This window comes from Ursus arctos, unplaced genomic scaffold (genome assembly GCF_023065955.2).
Source record: "Ursus arctos isolate Adak ecotype North America unplaced genomic scaffold, UrsArc2.0 scaffold_5, whole genome shotgun sequence".
Taxonomy (NCBI): domain Eukaryota; kingdom Metazoa; phylum Chordata; class Mammalia; order Carnivora; family Ursidae; genus Ursus; species Ursus arctos.
This window is the reverse complement of record NW_026623067.1, coordinates 54,886,594-54,906,270: the sequence shown is the minus strand read 5'-3', so window position 1 is coordinate 54,906,270 and position 19,677 is coordinate 54,886,594. Positions and strand designations below refer to the sequence as shown.

The 19,677-nt window shown below is 43.0% G+C and overlaps 1 long non-coding RNA gene across 1 annotated transcript in view; it reads right to left on the bottom strand.

Annotated features, from left to right (window-relative positions):
- LOC123001043 (uncharacterized) overlaps positions 1 to 19,677 on the bottom strand; it is a 186,614-nt gene that overhangs the window by 148,463 nt on the left and 18,474 nt on the right. The window contains exon 2 of the long non-coding RNA XR_007190520.2: positions 16,979 to 17,023. This is a non-coding gene — a long non-coding RNA (uncharacterized LOC123001043). The remainder of the gene's footprint in view (positions 1 to 16,978; positions 17,024 to 19,677) is intronic.

The window sequence follows — 19,677 nt, the reverse complement described above, 5'->3', positions numbered from 1 at the left end:
CAGAGCAGATACTCAATAATATTTATTTTCTTCCTAGGATAAGAAAATAAATATTAAAAAACCTTGTTTTCCCCATTCAGATTTTTACTGATTCAGTCTGCCTAATTCTCAGCACCCAATAATACTATTATTTTTTTCCTCCTCAGAATCTATTTTACTAAAACTCAATCAAATCTGCACTTATCAGTGAGTCAATATGAGCCTGGGTGTACCTACTGAATTCTACAAAGTACAGTGTTAGCCTGATGTTACTCATTAACCTGTTTATTCCTGATGCGCTAATAGAAGAGGGGGCCTGATGTCCAAACTGGATGTTAGCAGCTTTCCTCTTGAAACTAAGATTTAAATGCAAGTTAACGATTTTTTAAACAAAGCCAGACACCTCTAAGATGGCTTTCACAAGGAGGGGATTCTTTGCACCCTATTAAGGAAGGAATGAAAACCCCTGCTTAAATATGAAATACTGTCTGAATTGCTTGGTGCAAGCATGGCCCCGAAAGATGGGACAAGTCTCGGAAGAATTTATCGTGGGGGCGCCAGTCATTAAGCATCTGCCTTCGGCTCAGGGTGTGATCCCAGCGTTCTGGGATCGAGCCCCACATCAGGCTCCTCCACTGGGAGCCTGCTTCTTCCTCTCCCACTCCCCCTGCTTGTGTTCCCTCTCTTCTGGCTGTCTCTCTCTCTGTCAAATAAATAAATAAAATCTTAAAAAAAAAAAAAAAGAAGAATTTATCAAGGAGCTGGAAGTAGGCTTCACCCAATCCTTTTCTTGGGCCAAAGGAGGTGCTGAGCAGCAAACGGGATGTCGCTTGAGCAAGGGCACTGACCATGTGCGGCTGGGCCAGGTTGGCTCTCTGAGACCCAGGGTTCCCTCCCCTCACAGACAGCCATGCACAGAGTTAGGTGCTTCGATTTGCCAAAGATGAAGATGGATGCCCTGGGGCTTCTCCTAACCTCAGCACTACTCCAGCTTTTAGCTGGGCCCTCTCTTCAACACTGCTGTCTACCCCAGAGACATTGCTGCAGCAAAGTGCAGAGAAGAGCCATGGGAGCTATTGAAGGATAGAGCAAACATCCTGGGAAGACAGGAAGGAGAATCTGGAACACATTGCTGAGGAGGAGAGTACAACTTGACCATCTCTACACCAGAGGATAAAGACTTCGGTAAGCAGGCAATTAAGATAAGGGTTAAGAAATCAAAGAACCGGGCTTTTGGAACAGCAAAGCAGCTTAAATACTGTGTGTCCAGATCCCTCATTTGATCAGATGAAACTGAGGTTCAGCAACATGCCTGACAGTCGGGAGAGACGTGGGTGAAGACCTCAGGACCCCGTAAACCAACACCTCCTGCACTCCCCCTTTATGAGGCACTGAAAGTAATTTGCCAGAAGAAAAAAAAAAAAATACAGGCCTGAGAAGATGAAGAAAACTGCCCAAATTTCCCCGTGAGTAAGAGATGAATCACTGTAAGACAAACTTCTACATTCCCCTGTCAGCCTAGATTGCTAAATTGTGCTTTTGCTTTGAAGCTCTGCTAAAACCTGAACTTTTTTTTTTTCCAGACATTTTAAGCCAGAAACTACTGATCTATCTTGAACAAGGTTTCTCCGGCGAGTAGCAAGTTTAACAACTATGCTCAAGGTCCCTCTCTTTAACAGATTTTGCTCAAACCCTGCAAAACAAAACAAAACAAAACAAAACAAAAGCCCCCCCCCCCCCTTTTAACACCATGAGAAGATCAGGTTTATTCTGATGGGATCATATTTTCCCTCTTTTTCTTTTTTGGCTAGTGAGAATTCCAGCTTTCCATATGCTTGGTTGCACTCAGCAGTGGCAAGGCAAAAGTAACATTTGATTTGACTTTTGTTTCTGCTCCTTGTAACTTGAGCTGACAGGCCCAAGTTACCATCATTTCCATAGTGCCTTCTGCTGTTCCACGAGACACTCTTGCTACCACACGGCTCCCTGGCTTGCATCTGGGAGTTTCAGACACTGAAGCCAAGGACAATGGCAGGGTCTTGAGAACATCCCTCCAGCACCCCAGGGTGAGAGCCCCCAGCATGGAGTTACAGATCCCATTCTCGACAGGATGGTGCAAAGTTGTCTTCTTTCTTTCCTTTTCCATTTTTCTCCTCGTCTACCCCACAACAGTCTGCCAGTGAACAGGATCTGAATGTTTTCAGCATGCTATTAAGTGTCAAACTAGAAGCAAGTGACTCTTTGGGGTTTGTTTTGTTTTGTTTTGTTTTCCAGGAAACATGGCCAATATGAAGCCAGGGTCCCACGTTTGTAACTGTGAGGTCAGAGTTACTACCTCAATAGAGAGCGGAGAACTTGTCCCTTCAGCTGGCCTGAACCCACAAAGGCTGCAGGGAGGGGTGGGTAGAGGTGCACGTACTTTTCCCATCACGGGCTCGCAGCAAGCCTGCTTACCAAGCCAAAGCCTTTTAGGTGGCGGGTACACTGAGTTCTCTCCCAGATTTATCCCCAGAATATCAAACAGCTCAGACACCCGTTGGCCTCCTATTGCCTCTTTTTCTTATTATTATTTTCACTCTCTTTGTTGAGCTGACAAGTGATCTAACAAAGACTCCAGCGATTTAAATTAATAAAATCCTGGTATTTTTAAGGTTAAAATGAACCCATCGCAGCAGTGATCACTGATGACTGATGGTGACTTCTGTCAACTCTGGGCAAACCCTTCAAATTCTTAAGGCGTTACTAAGCAAAACAGCCTGCTGGTTATGTAAAAGGATTTAAAAATAATGGGTCAGAAGAAAGGGACTCAGGTACTGTCAACTCCTCTCTCCCAGCCCCACTCCTTCTGACCACTGACCAGAGGATTTCCGCATTTCTTGGGATAGGAGTCATGGCACCAGTGAGCGTATTACTAATCAGTTATGTCAACTGGGGCATTTTTATTTTCTTCTTCATTTTAATAAAACAATAACATTTTTTGAGTTGGAAGAAATAACTTCTCTGTGTGCTGAAAGGTGATAAACAAATTCTGCTTTCTCGTTTTTAGAGGCAGGGAATGTACTTCTTCTGAGGAGCTCTAAATACCAGACATGTCACCCTTTCATTCCCTCTATTTCAAAGTTTGTTTTTTTCAGAAATGCAATAATGTTACAGAGAAGATTATAGACTTTCTGTTATAGATTATAGATTCTCCGTTCTGAAAATGTTATACGTTGAGAAGAATACATATTTTAGTAAGGAAACATAATGGTGATTTCTTACTTCCTTTCTAGAACATGTATTAGCTTCATATTTTCCTACTTCTTACAACGGAATGTATCTTAGTGATACGTGCAGCTAATGTAAAATGTCTTTTTTCCCCTGAAAAGTTGTTTAACAATCTGTGATGTTCTATATTTGATGGCATCTTGCAAATACAGATGTGTGGTGACTCTAATACCTTTTATCACATAGCAACACGAAGCATTTTCAGTTCTGCTCATTTGGATGCGAGGTATATGTTCTGTTATACGTGTTCCCAAATTTACTGAAAACTGTATGTTGGACATGTCGTCTTTCAACTCCCAAACAACTGGAATTCCCTAGTTAGGGAAAAGAATCATGCCAAAGAAAATCCAGGATATATTTCAGGAAAGGATAAACCCAGAAGCAGAAAGCTAACCTCTTAAGAAATGCTTCTCTACAGGAGACCAACCGACTCTCCTCTCCAGCCCCTTGAGCAAGTCACTTAACTTCTCTGAAGCCAAGCTCTCATCTCTAAAACCAGGACAATAAAGCAACTCTGAAGACCACAAGGGACCTCTTAGGATTTCCTTAAGCTGAAGCTCAATGTCAAAGAGGCATAACTGAAAACTTTAACTGTTAATATTGCTCTTCTTAAACCAAATTTTAGTGTTTGGCCCAATATTGGTGATTGATGTTTCTCCTCAGTTGTCTACTAATACTGTTTCTATTGTCAAACTTCCCAGTGTGCTCAATTCCGATCTCAAATGCCAGAAACTATAAAAAAGGGACTGTTTGAAAGGAAGAAGGATAATGGTTCTTTTTAGGACTCTGCAGTACTCAGGAGAATAATGGTGGGTAAAGGCAATTCCAAAAGCAATTTGAAATAATTTAAGAGAAGATATATTACAAACCCAATACTTCCTTCAGAAATCATATGACAAGGATATTTTATTGACCAGAACTAGACTCGTCAATATGTGGTACCGGGAAACTGGGGGCGACAGGAGAGGAGTCTTTTGTATGGTATCAGTTGTTTTCAATTTTGTGTTCCCATATGTAACTAAATCGTGATTTCTGCTTTAGTCTCTGTCAAGCAGAGATTATTGCCATGCATATTATGGCATAACTTGACATCTGTCAGCACTGCCATTCCTCAGAAAAAATGGGGAGTGCTGGGTGCCTATATGGCTAATGTATTTCTCTACCTAATTATCACATTTCCTATTCTATAGTACGGTTCAAATCTCTGTCTTTCCCATGAATAATCATCATGCCCATTCCAATGAAAAAGGATAATAGCTCCCATGGTATATAAAGGTTCTGAGTTAACTATTTAGCATTCAAATCAAGATTCACAGAAAGACAGAAAAATGCTCTAGTGTCCAGGACATTTCTCAGTTGTGCTTCTGATGAAAGCTTGATGCAGGTTTCTGATTTCCCACTGGTCAGTAATAGCTTTTCTAAATGTCATCCAATATGGAGACTCCTAAGCAGTGGCATATATAAAACCTGCCAAGTCAGCATCACAGAAAACTCCTAAGGCTAGCAGTTATCTTATCCACTTCATCCCATGTATAGCAATTTCCAGAAAAGGCAGCCGAGTTTCCTTTGCATTTTGATCAAATTGTGCTCTGACAAGACCAGGAGAGAATGTTAATTTTGTTGATGAGAAGCTGGCTTGGAACACAGGAATTCACACTAGGGATTTATCAAAATAAAAACTGCGATGCAGAATATTACCTTTCCACCACACTGTGTCCCCAGTAAATCTTTTTCTTTTTTGTAAGTCTATTAATGCACTAGGCTGAAAAAACTTTTCTTCCTAGGCTCAGTCACGATAACAGGGAATTCGCTGTGCTGGGAATGGCTTCTTTCTTTTCCAAGAATCCCACCAGCTGAAAGGAGAGCAACAATGATCTTAAAAAAACATTACGTGCTGCCTGAAAGCTGTGCCCATAAGAACTAGCAGGAAAATGCCTTTCCTTCAGAAGACATCGCTACTTGACTACCGTTCTTGAAGGTAATGAAGCTACCTCATTACCATTACCAAGGACTCTTGGACCAACCCTACCCCCTCCAAGTCTACAGGATTCTGTGGCCATTTTCCTGGTTATCTCTGATGACAGAAAGCGCGCAAGGGCACAGAACAACTCAGCAAAGTACGTAAGGTCCTGTCCTGAGAATCATCTGATTCTCATTCTTCCTCCTCCGGCATTTTCACACATATCCTTCTACAAACTTGATCATTTCTTTTTAGCTCTGAAACCAAAAATTCTCTACCTGGAATGAGCAGTCAGGAATGTGGGACTTCATGCGTTGCGTGCATGTGTGCTTAGTGGTGTGTGTGCCGTGTGTACACATCACTGACTGGGGAAGTTAAATCACTGTTGGATACAGTTTGTGGCAAGAGTGTCCAATGTGCCAAATCCAGGTCTTTGAAGTAACTTTCTGTACAACCTGTTATTGAAGCTTTTCTTGCCAACTTAAAGTAGAGGAAGTACCCATTGAAAGAGGAATATTTTCCTTTTCTTGCCATTTAAGCCACACAGAGACATTCTTTCAACTCATCTGAGGAAAAAAAAAAGACCTTCTAAATGTTTCTTTTATTTTTTTTCCATCTGGTGAGGATGTCATGACTTACGATAGGAATATTTTCTCTTCTTAAGTCCTCCTTTTGCGTTCCATCCCTTCTAAAGTCAGATTTAACAGGCAGATGTGTAAATGAGAGGCCGAATGTGTGCAGATACAGTTAAGGAAAGAGCCCACTGCAAGGGTAAGTGGCTGGGTTAGAGGTAAAAGCTTAGAAGGGTAAGCCCACCCTCTTGCTGGGAGGACAAAGGGTTTGAAACCTGAGTTCAAGGAGAGGCTCTAGTAACTCGAGCATTCTACTTCCTCTCTTCCCACTTGATGGATAAAATGAAGGTAAGGACAACCCTGGCATCAACTCCTTCCTCAAGGCTGTCCTGAAGCTGTGGCTCATTACACAGAGGGAAGAGGACTTTGGGAGCACAAGCAACAAAGTTAACAGCCGTGGCTGATGGCAGACTCTTCCCTTGCTTCCCAGGGTTCTTGTTGTGGGCCATGCTTTCACAGTTCATTCTACCAAGTTTCTAAGACATGGAAAAGGAGAAACACCTGTAGGAGTATTCTAAAAGATGTATCAATCCAGCTGTAGACATCAAGGACAGGAGATTTTTACCACTGCGTCCAAAAGGTGCTGACCCTGCGCTCCAAGACAAAGAACAGAGAGGAGGCAGTCAGATCAGGCAGCGAGCTAGGTGGTTGTTGGAAGAAACAAAGAGACCTACATTGTTATTTGCTTCCTCATCAGGTCAAAAAGGTGCTGGCTGAGAAACCCTACCCAGTCACCACCTGGGTAACTGGCTGTTTCTTGAGCAAAAAGGAAATGCTTTCTCTTAAGTATCACTTGCAACAATGCTGTCAAATGACTCCCAAAGGGCACCTGACAACAGGCCTCCTTCCTTTCACATCTATTATCATAATAATACGTTTGTTTTGTTTTTTCAACTCACCAAGCCTGTAACTCCACCCCATGGAACCCTCCCTTGGGATTCAGAGAGAGAGAGAGAGAGAGAGAGAGAGAGAGAGAGAGAGGCGCTATCAGCTGTGAGACAGGAGCACAGCCCAGGCCGCCTGGACACTTGGTTTCCTCTGCCGCTTCCCTCAGCGTAAGGAGAATTCATAGCATCTGGATGCAATTTCCGTTAGAGGCACCTGCTAATGAGGTGTGGCTCCACGCTTGCAAAAACCCCTTTCCACACTCCTGACAATGGCCAACAGATCCCCCTACCCTGAATCAGAAAATGGAAGCCTCTAGAAAACCACGAACAGTGTGCAATGGCTCCAAATTAAGAGTGGTGTTTCGAGCATCCAGGAGCTACTTCTTTCTCCCAACTCTCACACATTTACAAATCACCACTAAAATGGTAAGGTCCTCTTTCCAGCAGCTTTAGGTGTCCTTGAGTTTCTACTCCAGTACCTAAGATGCCTCTTGCTTAGGGATACCTGCCAACAGTAAGAGGAACAGGCAGACAGAGGAGTGCTCTGTAGCCGGGCCAGTACACGGGTCTCACCGGTCGGGGGGAAGGCAGGCTCTTCAGTGAGAAAAGGGAGGTAGCGACACAAGTGAGCAGGGAAAAGACAGAGCTTGAAACTGACGCTAACTGTTCCGTAGCAAGATTCATTAACTGAACCTCGTCAGAAGTGATGTAATTTGAGGATGGAGAAGCCTCTGCCAAGTGGGAGCCTCCCTGATGCCAAGAGAATGGCTTCTGTTGGAGGGCGATGGGTTTCAGGGAAGGATGGGAAGGAGGCTATCGACTATTTATGATGTCAGGAACTGTGCTGGACACTCTGCACTTGTTTCATTTAATACTAACAACTCTGAGAAGTTGGCATGGTCGCTCCCATTTTATGGATAAGCAAATGGGAGTTCAAAGAGGCTAAGGAGTCTGACCAGCACTAGGCTGACAGTGCATTAGTAGTGCCGATAGGGTAGGAGCCTTGCACTCAAGTTCCCAGAATATACTGAGTCCACTAAACCAGTTCCCCAGTTTGGCTTTGAAATCCTTCTAAGGACAGAAGAGACAAAGAACTAGATCCCTGGTGGTGGGGGTGGGCACCGGCAGCTGGGCTGGGGGTGGGATTTGCAGCTTCTGGCCTTGTAGCATAGAGTTGTTCCATGCAAGTGCTAATTTTTAAAAGTCTATTTTACCTTAAAATGAATAATGATGTTGCAATTAATTCCATACTATATTTGTTTTGTATAAAAATGTCATTCCTCTTTCAGGTCTTTAAGTATAATTGACTGTCCAGAAAAGGAGCCATGTTTCGACTATAGCCCTGAGAGTCTTCTGGGTACAGACGGCCGATAAGAATGTATACGCTCTGGTGGCAAGTGTGTCCAGCTGAAGAAACCCCAGGCTCTCCCGTGCTGCTTCCTTACTGGAGGCTGCAGAGATGACCCCGTCCTGGGTGCGTTAGCAAGGACACATGTGCATTCTATAGAAGGTGGATGACAGAAGGCTAACTTAATTTTCTATGTGACTCACGTACCGTCATGATTAAGGGCAAGGCTATGGGGTCAGACAGGCCTGGGATTCACAGCGCACTCCAGAACCTGCCAGCTGAGTGATGTGAGGCCTGTTACTGTCCACGTGTTAGGACATGGGGAGGGGCAGAAAGAGTAGCTCCCGCAGCTCGTTAGCACTTGTGAGTGGAAGACTGTCTGAATCTCAGTCTTCAGCTTCCTGTCGCACTGACTTACAAACCACACACAGCGAGGTACATGCAAGTCACGGGAGAGGAAACTGGAACACTTGCTCATCGCTTTAAAGTAAACGACTGTATTTCTACGACAGGAGGGAGAAAAGGCATTTAAATAGTTTGTAATGAAATGGATTAGTTTAAAAATGAATGGCTAATGCGTTTCGTAGAGACAAAGTAAGCCAATACGTTATTTTAAAAATCAGACCCACCTCGTAAGGGGTATACTAAGGATTAAATTAGATGGTGTACAGAGAGCATGCATTCAGGAACTGGCACTCATCAAATATTCATAAATGGTGGTTAATGTTATTATCACCCAGGGGGCTTTGGGACCTGGGTAAAGGAACCCTCCAGCCATCTCCTCAGACCTTCCTTCCCTGGGCCCCCCTCCCCTCCTGCACTGCCTTAGGAATAAAAGGTAATTGGAGCTCCTCCTGGCAAAAGATGATGGACTGATAGAAGCCACTTCCTCTGGAGCAAAGAAAAATCTTTGGGCTCCCTATTTCCTGCCTGTGGTTTTGCATACCCTTGGAAGAATACTCCCGGTAACGCATTTCTTCCCCTCTCTCACTGCTCTCTAGGTACTGGGTAATGGGTATGTGGTTTTGGCTCTAGCAAGAGGTGTTCACCAGGGGTTTTCTCCTTAGTACCATGTAGCAACCCATCCAACAGCTGACTTCCTTATGTTTATTGCAAATAGTAAGAGGAAATGCTAAAGTATGCTAAGGGAATCTGGATTTCACACAGAGCAAGAGAAAAGCCAATGAGAAAGCGTTTTCAAAAAATGAGTCAAACACTGTAACCACATTTCTAGGCTAACTAGTCATTTGCAATGCATAGAAGTGTAGAATCAGGAAGAGCCTGTCTTCTACCATTAGCAGAGCCAAGATCCATCAATTGTACCTGATGCCGCTTCCAAAACTGTGTCATGTCACTAGCCATGATACGGAGCAGTCCTCCTGCCTTCGGCCATATCAGAACATTCCCTGAGTATATCTGTAACTTCTTGTCTTCATCATCATTACTGTTCCTGTTAGCTAAAAACATCAACTTTGTTTTCTGTTTGAAACAGCACTGCAATAGGCAAAATTTGTGAATAGTCAGATCCCTGGCTCAAATGAATTTACAATTTAAAGATAATATCAGGAGGTGGGCAACCCTGAATAAAACATAGTTCAAACAAGCAATGTTAGAACGACTTCCTAAAAGGAACTGTTCACAAGAGAAACAGATCTTCAGTGGGAAAACAGGTAAGCCCGTGAGTTTTGTTCTTGCTGACTAATTTAATTCATGTAATTACCATTTATGTACAGCAAAGGGGGCGAAAAAATCCCTTTCTGATGGACGCTCGTAAAGACAACTATAGGAGTGACAAAAATGTTCGTGAGTGCAGCTCCTTATCTTGGGTGATGGAGTATTTCCTCTTGGTGGAAATCAGCTGTTCTGCCAAGAGAACCTGAGGGAGTAATTGGGAGGTTTTTACATGTTATGTAAGCAAGTTTATTTTGGGAGCTTGGGATATGGCGTGCTGCTGCCTTTAACCACATCTGCTCTATTCCCATAATGACCACTTCATTCCTGGGCTGTGTGGAACATGGCCTACATTAGTCCCGGGTCATTAGGAGGTGGTGAGGCTCCAAAATTATCACGATGTTCCAATGAAGCTGTTGAGCTCTGCCCAGAAAGAAATATATTGATTTGGAAATTTAAAGACCCTACTAGTTAAACCAACACACTGGATTTGAATTCCCGTTCTCAAATGCATCTGAAGGGCCCTAACTTTACTCAGCCTTTGCTCTGAATAAAAGTCTCTTTTTTACTTTACTTAGTTAAAGTAACTATTGCCCAACATTTCTTTTTTTCTTTTTAAAGATTTTGTTTGTTTATTTGACACAGAGAGAGCGAGCGAGCACAAGCAGGGGGAGCAGCAGAGGGAGAAGCAGACTTCCCACTAAGCAGGGAGCCCGACTCGGGACTTGATTCCAGGACCCCAGGGTTATGATCTGAGCCAAAGGCAGACACTTAACCAACTGAGCCAGCCAGGTGACCCAGTATTGCCCAACCTTTCTTAATGAATGCATAATGCAAATTCTGTATGCCTCGAACTGAAGAGCCGAAGTATGTGACGATGGCTTTGTGTTTGGGAAGTTCACCTAGCTCCTCGGATTTTCTCAGCTCTGCTGCGCATACTTCAGCCTCCTTTCTGTGACTCCGCTGCCGACATTCTTCTAAGTATGTTCCTTCCATCTTCATAAAGCTCGTGCTTGTCTGCTCTCAGTTCTCCTCTTTTCATTGGCCTCACATTCAAGTAAAATTTTCAAAAAGACAAAAAATCATGATTCTCCAGCACATCAAACAGACCACACTCTATTTACCCATCAATTAATAGAGGAACCATAAGATATTAATGCCAGCCCCAAGAGCACACAAAAGGTTACCCATTTCAAATAAACAAAGAAATATGAGGGTAATACTGAGGGGTCAGATAAAATACTGGCTCATGTCCAACAGACCCCTAAACCTGGCTCACACTAGTAGCCTATTCACTGTAGGTAACAATTCCTTGCGTCTCTACCAGGTTAGACTCTCCATGTCAGCCTCAGCCTCTAGAGAACTAGACATCATAAAAATCTGTAAGCAGTGCCACTTAGCATGCTACTGAAAGTACATTCAGGAATACCCTTTCCAAATATTGAGAAATTTTTTAAGGTACAATCTAGACTCTCCCACAATACGAAAAGCAAAACCCAAACAAACACTCCTACTAGATTCCTCCCCTCTAGTCATCTCTTCCCTCTCCCTCTCATCGCCTTTCCCAAGACACTAGAAAAAGCTGCCTTATTTAACAGACCTTTTTTCCCCTCCCATTTACTCTTGAATCTATTTCCAATTTTTTTTCATCCTTTGCTCTTACTAGTGTCTACTTGTTTCTAGATCCAAATAATATTTTTTATTCCTTATCCAACCTTTCAGCAGCTTTTGAACTTTTGACAACACACTCCTTGATACATTTTCTTCTTTTGGCTTCTGAGAGCTAGGACTCACATGACTTTCCTCCTGCTTCTTGGGATGCTTCTTCTCTGCCTCCTTTGCAGGCTCATTCCCTACTAAAATGCTGTTAAGTGTTGGGATTTCTCTAGGCTGAGAACTAGGCACTCCTCTAGTCCTCAGTACTTTCTTCTTTCTCAGACATCATCTGGGTTAATAACCTCAAGTTGTCCCCATTTGCAAATGAAGCACAGATTTGTAGATCTAGGGTAGATACTTCAGCTCATATATCCACCTGCCTACTTGACATCCTCTCTTGAATTCCCAGAGACATCTCAAGTTCATTAGGTACAAACCTGGACTTAAGAACTCCACTCCCAACACTCCACGTGAAAGCTCGTCTTCTTCCAGAGTACCCCATCTCAGTGAACGACACCACCAACTAGTCAGTTATGCAAGCAACAACCCAGGAAGTAACGTGGGTCTACCACTTTCAAGAAGTCCTGCCTCCTTCAGAGCCAGGGTGGATGTCTACCTCCAGGCAGAGAAGCTCTCCTGAGTTCAGTGAAATGGCCTTTAGAATTTACAACGATCCATCAAAAAACTGTTCAATTAGTAAATGTGCCAATTATTATTGAGAAGTGCCAGATAATTAAGGTTTTACTGACAGAACCTGGAATACATGGAATACACACCCCAATTCCAAAAGGATGCATATGGGAGTCAGAGTTCCAAGAAAGAAACAAGTATGTTTGTCCAAAGAAGGGCTAGAGATGGGTCTGGGGGTAGACACATTGTTGGCTGGGTTGAGTTAGTGATGCTTCCTCCAGTACAGAAAGAAGAGATCAGGACCATGTTCTAAAAAGAGCTGAAGCAGACTTGGAGAGTTCCTTTATTTTCCCTTATTTCAAAAATGACATTTACTTTATTATTATGATGACAAAAATAGATATTCACTGTAAACACTCTTTTGAAAGGACTGAAAAAATCTAACAAACAATGCAAACTGGCCTGAAACTCATCACCCAAATGAAACCAGTGTTAATATTTTGTTATATATTATTTTAAATACTGCTCTATATTTATATACGACTACATATAACTAATGTGAATTTATTTATTTTATTAAAAGTAGGTCCAAACTGTACGTAATACTGGAGAAAGAATTTCAGTTTCAAATGGAGAACATCTTAATTTTTAGAACTAGCTCGTTTTCTTACAGATTTACCTTTCCAAGGTCTAGATTTCAATGCCAATTTACGCATACTAGAGTATCACCTTTCAATGTTTTCATTTCTGCTCGTCACTTATCTGCTTTCCAATGACACTGGGTTCCAGTCAGAACCATACTAAGTACCTACAACATTGGTTAAGATGACAAAGTCCTGCCCAGGAGGAGTTTCCAGTCAAAGAGATGAATATTCACAAGGGAAGTGAAGGTAGACTTGAGACCCAACAGTCACATCCTAACAGTAAAACATATTTTCTTATTTTATGTACTTTCCCCCCAGCCATTCACTATTTTTATGGTGGAACTAGAAGTTGAGATTACAGTGTGAAGAATGGTGGAGGGGAGAGGCTGTGGGAAGAGGGGAGGCACGGAGGTGTAGATGGACACACATCAAGGGAAACATTTTCTACCTTGCTATGAAATTCCATCACATGAATGGGTAGCATAACACAACATCAGATGATCAAAATTACAATGTAGTGGAAACTTTGTTTCCAAGTAGGAAAAGCCTGAGTCAAGGGACTAGTACCACCTTCTGGTATTTTCTTTTCACCAGTTCTCTCTTATATGGTCTCTTTGATGCCTAATAGAAATGATAGCTCCTCTTAAACATAGTTTCAAAATAATTTAAAAATAATAGAATATATCTATCCCCAAGAACTACTGGATGAAAACCTGATTTTATTTATTTCTGCCTATGTGGGAAAATGTGTTAGAAAGAAACCCTTACACTTAAGGATTACTGATATTGTTACCTATAATTATAATAAGGATTATATGGATTACCAGTACTTCAGAGTTTATACTTCCAATTCCTTGTGGGTATTAATGGAAGCATGTGTTCCTATGCAAAAAGGCGGCACAATGCGGGAGTGACAGTATCAAATTAAGTATTTGTAAATCCTCTGCAAGGAACTGGGTGTTAAACTGATTTCTCGGAAGTCCAATAACTCTCTCTAGCCAGTAGGCTGAGGAGGAGAAAGTGAATGCATTAGTCATTGTAACTGTGGCTGGGGAGCCAGCCCCATGCCAGAGATTTGACTCTACGTCTTACACGAGGGTCCAGGATAAGCACATTGTGCCTCTGACAAATGTGGCAGAGACTGGCTAAGTATTCATCAAACCTCCTTCCTCTTTCTCCAGGGCACATGGCTACGTGAAATTTCCTAGTCTTCCTCGCTGTGAGGCGTGACCTCGTGACTGAGTTCTTGCCAACAGACTGTGGGCAGAGATGCCGCAGACCACATTTGGGGCTGACCCCATCACACTGCCATTCTCTGGCTCTTGCTTTTTCCCTTCTGGCTGATTGGAAGCAAAGTACTCTGAACTTGTGTGGATGAGAAGGGCCACGTGAGGAGAGGAGAATGGGTCCCTGAATCACTTCTGGAGTGACTACATAATAAATACCTGCATTCATCAGCCAGAGAATTACTTCAATTCTCTTAAGCCACTAAGATGTTGGGGGCTCAGTAGGGAGGGTTACCTTAGTGTACACAATTATCAAAGTACCTGGCTGGTTCAGCAGTATCTGCATAAAGGAACACAAAGTAACACAATGGCCCCATTCCTGATGGGGCCAACCTCCTTGTCCATCTCTAATTTTGTCTCTTTTACCACTTCCTCTTTCTCTTCACTAGACAAGTATTTGTTGTACCCTCTACCCAGTATGTATTTAAATTCCCTTTACCTTTGTCAATTCTTTTGCCTCTGCCTGGGGTGCCTTCCCTCAATGTATCCATTCTGAAGGAAAAAAATGCCTTTCCTCCCCCCACAAAACAACTGAAAGGTCACTTTGTCCGTAAAGCCACTCAAAAATCTCCACATTCTTTCTTTGCCTCTCCCTTCATCCATTTATCCACCTAACGGGTCATTCAGCAAGCACACATTGAGCATGACAACATATCAAGCCCCCAGCAGAAAAGACTTGAAGATGAAGGATGTTCTCTCCCTCCATAGGGAACTCAGGGTTCAGTCTGAGAGGAAAGACCTCTAAGCAGATACTTAGAGTAGAACAGGTAAAAGCTAAACTAGAGTGAAATACTGGGTACTCCAAGAGCAAGAAGAGGCCTTTATGTAGGTTTCTCCCTTCCCATAACATGGTCTCCTGGCTCCGTGCATGACTGTACCCTCCTCTATGTCCAGTCTCAGGTCTGCCCTGAACCTCAGGGTTACTTCTGTCATACCAATGATCATCAACTGTCTCCGTTCCACTCATTGGTTTGTGTGTTTTGGTCACTGCCAGTCTCATTCATTAGGAGGTACGAACCCTGACGACAGGATGCAACCTTTATTTTCACCACTGTCCCTCTGCATCTGGTACAGTGACTGGAACACCATAGGTGTGCAGTAAATGCTGTTGCATGAATGAATGGATACGTAAGACCAACCTGTCTGGGAATAGGCTGTTAGGAAGAGTTTCCTGAAGGAGTTGATACCTGATCCAAATTGTAAAGGCTCAGTAGCAATTTGCCTGGAAAACAGAAAAAAGGAAATTCCAGGCAGAGGGTACAGTTGAAGTAAGAGCACAAAACATGGCCGATGTTTGTGGACGCAAGTGCAATGTTAATGTTGCTTAGGGCAAAGTGGTAAGAGCAGTGGGTAAGGCTGCAGGAAACAACAACAACAACAACAACAACAACCCACAACAGCAACAGTAGGCAAATCACGGCTTCCTCTTCCTGCATCCAACAAGCACTTTTTGTGAATTCCAAAAGCGTTTCACACATAAAACGGATGACGCCATATTGTTAGGATATTTTTAAACATCTCTGGGCTTGAAGGGCAGAAACTGATTCTTACCTTATGTCCCCAGCTCCCAATTTTATCACTGATATAAACTGTAGCCAACTGAGAAAGAAGGAGATTAATTCACGTATTTTTGGCTATTCTTAGAACAAAGTAGATGATCCCTAGCATAAAAATAGAGTCAAAATGTATTCGGACAAAACTGGAGTGCTGGAGGAGGAAAAGGATCTATGACATCCCTTCCCCCTCATGCGGTCAGTGCGCCACGTATTTCGGTATCGCTTCTACCCACAAAACAAGGGTAGCAGAACTGAAGTGGATAAAAGTGTCAAATCTAGAACAGACTTAACTGAAGCGCCAGCAGAGCCTTGCATAAATGTGGTGTGTGCAATGAGGAGCTAAAAGACGTTACTGTTAAGGTAACAGCCTCATACTGAGTGGAGTAATAGCAAGGAAGAAGCCTGAAAGGGCCTTACTTTTCAAGAAAAGTCAAAACACACACATGTAATTTAAAGCTGAGTCTTTAGGAGGAAGACAAAATGAAGCTTCATCTGTAATACACACCTGGAAAAGCAAATACCTCACACCTTTAAATGAGATTTTCTTCCCTCCTTAGATTATAAAAAATGCTATCAGATGTGTGTGGTGTAAAATACTAAGATGGAAAAAAAATCATGTAAAAGCCCGCTAACCAGCAATAAATAATTTGTGTATGTGTGTGTATTGTTCCAGAGAGTTTTAAACACACACACACATGCGCGCGCACACAGTGAACACACACAGTAGTTTATAATGGGATTCATATTATACAGGTGGTTTATAATCTGCTTGTCTACCTTAATGATTCGTACTTTTTATACTAAATAATTTCAATAGTTATTTTAAAAGTTTGCATAGGATACAGTCCAGTGTATGCACACTCCATATGTATCTGTATGCTAATCAACACATTTTTATTGACTCTTACTCCATGCCAGCAACTACCTAATCAAATATACCAGGAGATAAGAGAATCCCTGTCATGAAATTATTTACCTTTAACTGGAAGCGGAGGAACAGAAAATAAACACATGGATAAATAAGATAAATTCAGGTACTGGTGAGTACTACAGAGAAGATAAAAAGGCAATAATGTGCTAAAGAGTGACTAAGGTTAACTCAATTTCCGACGATAAGGTAAACTAGTCTGAAAATAACCTCTTTTTTTACCTCAACACACATACACGGTTTAGAAAGGGTACAAATTGTTTTTCCTTGAGGCATGCATAGCCAAACTAGCAACGCAGTAAGGAAAACCCCCAGACACCAAATATAAAAAAGCCAACAATTATTTAGAACACTGGCAGTGAATCTCCCTGAGGCCATCTACCAATATGGCGTTTTAATGGCTTCACGAGGTAGAGGAGACAAAGGAGCAGCCTTTGCAAGGAAGAGCAAGGGAACTGAGAAGCCGCATAAACTCAGGGCCCCTGAAGTGCTATCCACTCACTGAAAGGATGGGAGAGGAAACATTCCACCTACCTTTTGAAGGAGGTGACGAAAGAATTTCTGTCTTGGCTTTAAATCCTGGAGGAAGCAAAAAAAAAAATGTTTGTCCTGAGAATTTATCATCTCAGCCCCACCCCTGTGTGGATCTGAGGTTTAAATGTGTACCACCTGCGTGAGCTGGGAAACCCTAAACCGAGAAATTAACCCAGGATAGTCGGTGCCCTGGGCACCTGGCCAAAACCAGAGAAAATCCTCTGCTGTGTCTGAATTGAGGCCCTCCTGAATTCCAGCAGATTTAGGTTGCTCAGATAGCTCAAATATACTGAAAGACACATGAGAAACAAGCCACCATGAGAGTAAGATACGTGAAATTCAGTGGACACGTACAGCTGTAAAGGCTCTTAAAAGAAATGGAAAAATACTAGTAAGGATCTGTGCATCCAACTTAAGCTGCGGGGGGTGGGGGGAGGAAAGAAGGAAGAAAGAAATGAAATTAACCACAACAATAAATAAAAACAAAGATTAAGCCAGAAAGTGGGGTTTTTAAGTACTAATTAAGTAAACTAAAAGAGACAAACCTCAAAACAATGAGCAACAACAAAAAAAGAGAAAGTGCAAAGAAAAAGTGTGAAGGGAAATGGCTATAACACTGACAGGTAGAAATGAAAAATATGTTAGTATCATACTAGTGGATGTGTGTGTGCCAATAAATTTGAAAATTTAGGAAAATGACTAGTTATATCTTGGGATGCCTGGGTGGCTCCGTTGGTTAAACCTCTACCTTCAGCTCAGATCATGATCCCAGATTCCAGGGATGGAGCCCCAGGGGCCTCCCTGCTTAGTGGGGGGCCTGCTTCTCCCTCTGCCCCTCCCCCTGCTCATGTGCTCTCGCACGTGTGCTTGCTCCCTCTCTCAAATAAATTAAAAAAAAAAAAAATGAATAATTATCTTAAAAGCCAGAACTGAAAACTGTTCGTAGGATAGAAACCTGAATAGATCTATGATCATTCCAAAAATTGGATCAGTACTTACAAATCCACCCCTCAAACAAACAATGCCCACATTTGTGGGGGCTCCCTCCTTTAGACCAAGCCTCTGTGAGGTGGCCCGTCTTAGTGGAGACCCAAGTGTGAGGCGTGAGCTATGCAAAGATCTGGAGAACATTCAGGTGTGAGGAATATCAAGTGCAAAGTGTCTAACACACTGAGAGAGAGAGAGGGAGAGAGAGAGAAAATGAAAAGGCAGAAATAAACTAAGAGGGGTCATTGCAGATACCTGTAAACAGCCGTTAATTTACTGAATTCTACTCCACGCCAGTGACAGAGCTCAGAGCTTTATACACGATTTCCAGTCCACCAACATTCCCATTTTACAGAAAAGGCAAGTGAGGCTCACTGAGGTTACATCGTGTGGCCCACAGACCCAGAGCTGGTGAGTCAGGGGCAGATCCAGCACTTGAAACCGGTCGGAACATGTGAATTTCGAACCATGCATGGTAGGCCTACGGCGCGAGGGCTCAAACAAATGCCACCCTCAGCTTGGCTCTCTGCTGGTGGGCCCTGGATCAGCATCACCTGGGAACTTGTTAGACATGCAAATTCTCAAACTCTTGCCTCATCCCAGATGTACTGAATCAGAACGGATGTATGTGTGTGTGGGGGCGGGCAGTTCTCATGAGCCCTCCAGGTGATTCTGAAGCTCTGCTCTCGAGCAACTGGAAAGGTAGATAGCGGGTTGTAATAAAAACCACAAGAATTTCAGAGACAGATGAGCTGGGTCCCAGTTCTGCCGCTTCCTAGTATGTGAGCTGTATACATCACCTAAAATGTCTTAGCATCAGCTCTCTTACCTGTAACATGGAGATAATTACAGCACCCACCTTTGGGTATTTGTGAGGATTAACTGAGGTCACAGCAATATTGGTGCCCGGCACATAGAAAGTGCTTGATAAATGTTTGCTATTGTGACTGGAGTCTATATTCCCCCATAACCTTTCCACTCTGAACCCTCACTGTCCCCAGAGAGGAGTTGGAAAGATGGAAAAGTCTGAAGCCCAGAAAAGCGGCAGGGGCGAGGTGCAGGTGAAAGTTCACAGGAACTGCGCTGAAGGGGTGGCAGTGGCCAAGGACAGAAAGGGAGGGTTCCTGCGCTGTTTCTCCCCAGAGCCTGGCTTGCTCCTGGTGCCTGGTCAGATGTGGGGAAGCGCAAAGCAAGGGGTCACAGGTGATCCTGGGCCTTACGTTTGGCTGAAGGGATGAGAGGGGTTCCAGCAGGAAAATGAATTCAGGAGAAAGAACAGGTTTGGGTTTTTTGTAATGTGATGCAGAAGGGCATTCTAGCATAAAAGTGTGCGTGAGAGAGAATGAAAGTGAGAGAAAGATGAGAACTATAATGTCAGCGTGACAACCAGTGCTCTTCATTCTTTGTAATTAAAATTGCTGTTTCCTCCCTGCGCGTACCAGTGTGCCAGAGCTGAGTGGTACTTGCCAGCCAGCAGGCCCTGCTGGAAACGCCACATTCCGTTGATACCCCGCAATCATGGTCCGTGCTAATGACACAAAGAAATGTCATTCAGGAGACAGAGTATGTGGGAAGGGAATGAAGCCATCACTAATGAATAGGCTAATGGAACCCGATGAGCAGTGAAAATCAATGAGGCAAAAACCGCTCGCCTCAAAAAAATGAGCGAGGTAAAGATGGACCAGGGCCAAACCACAGTTTATCTCAAGTCC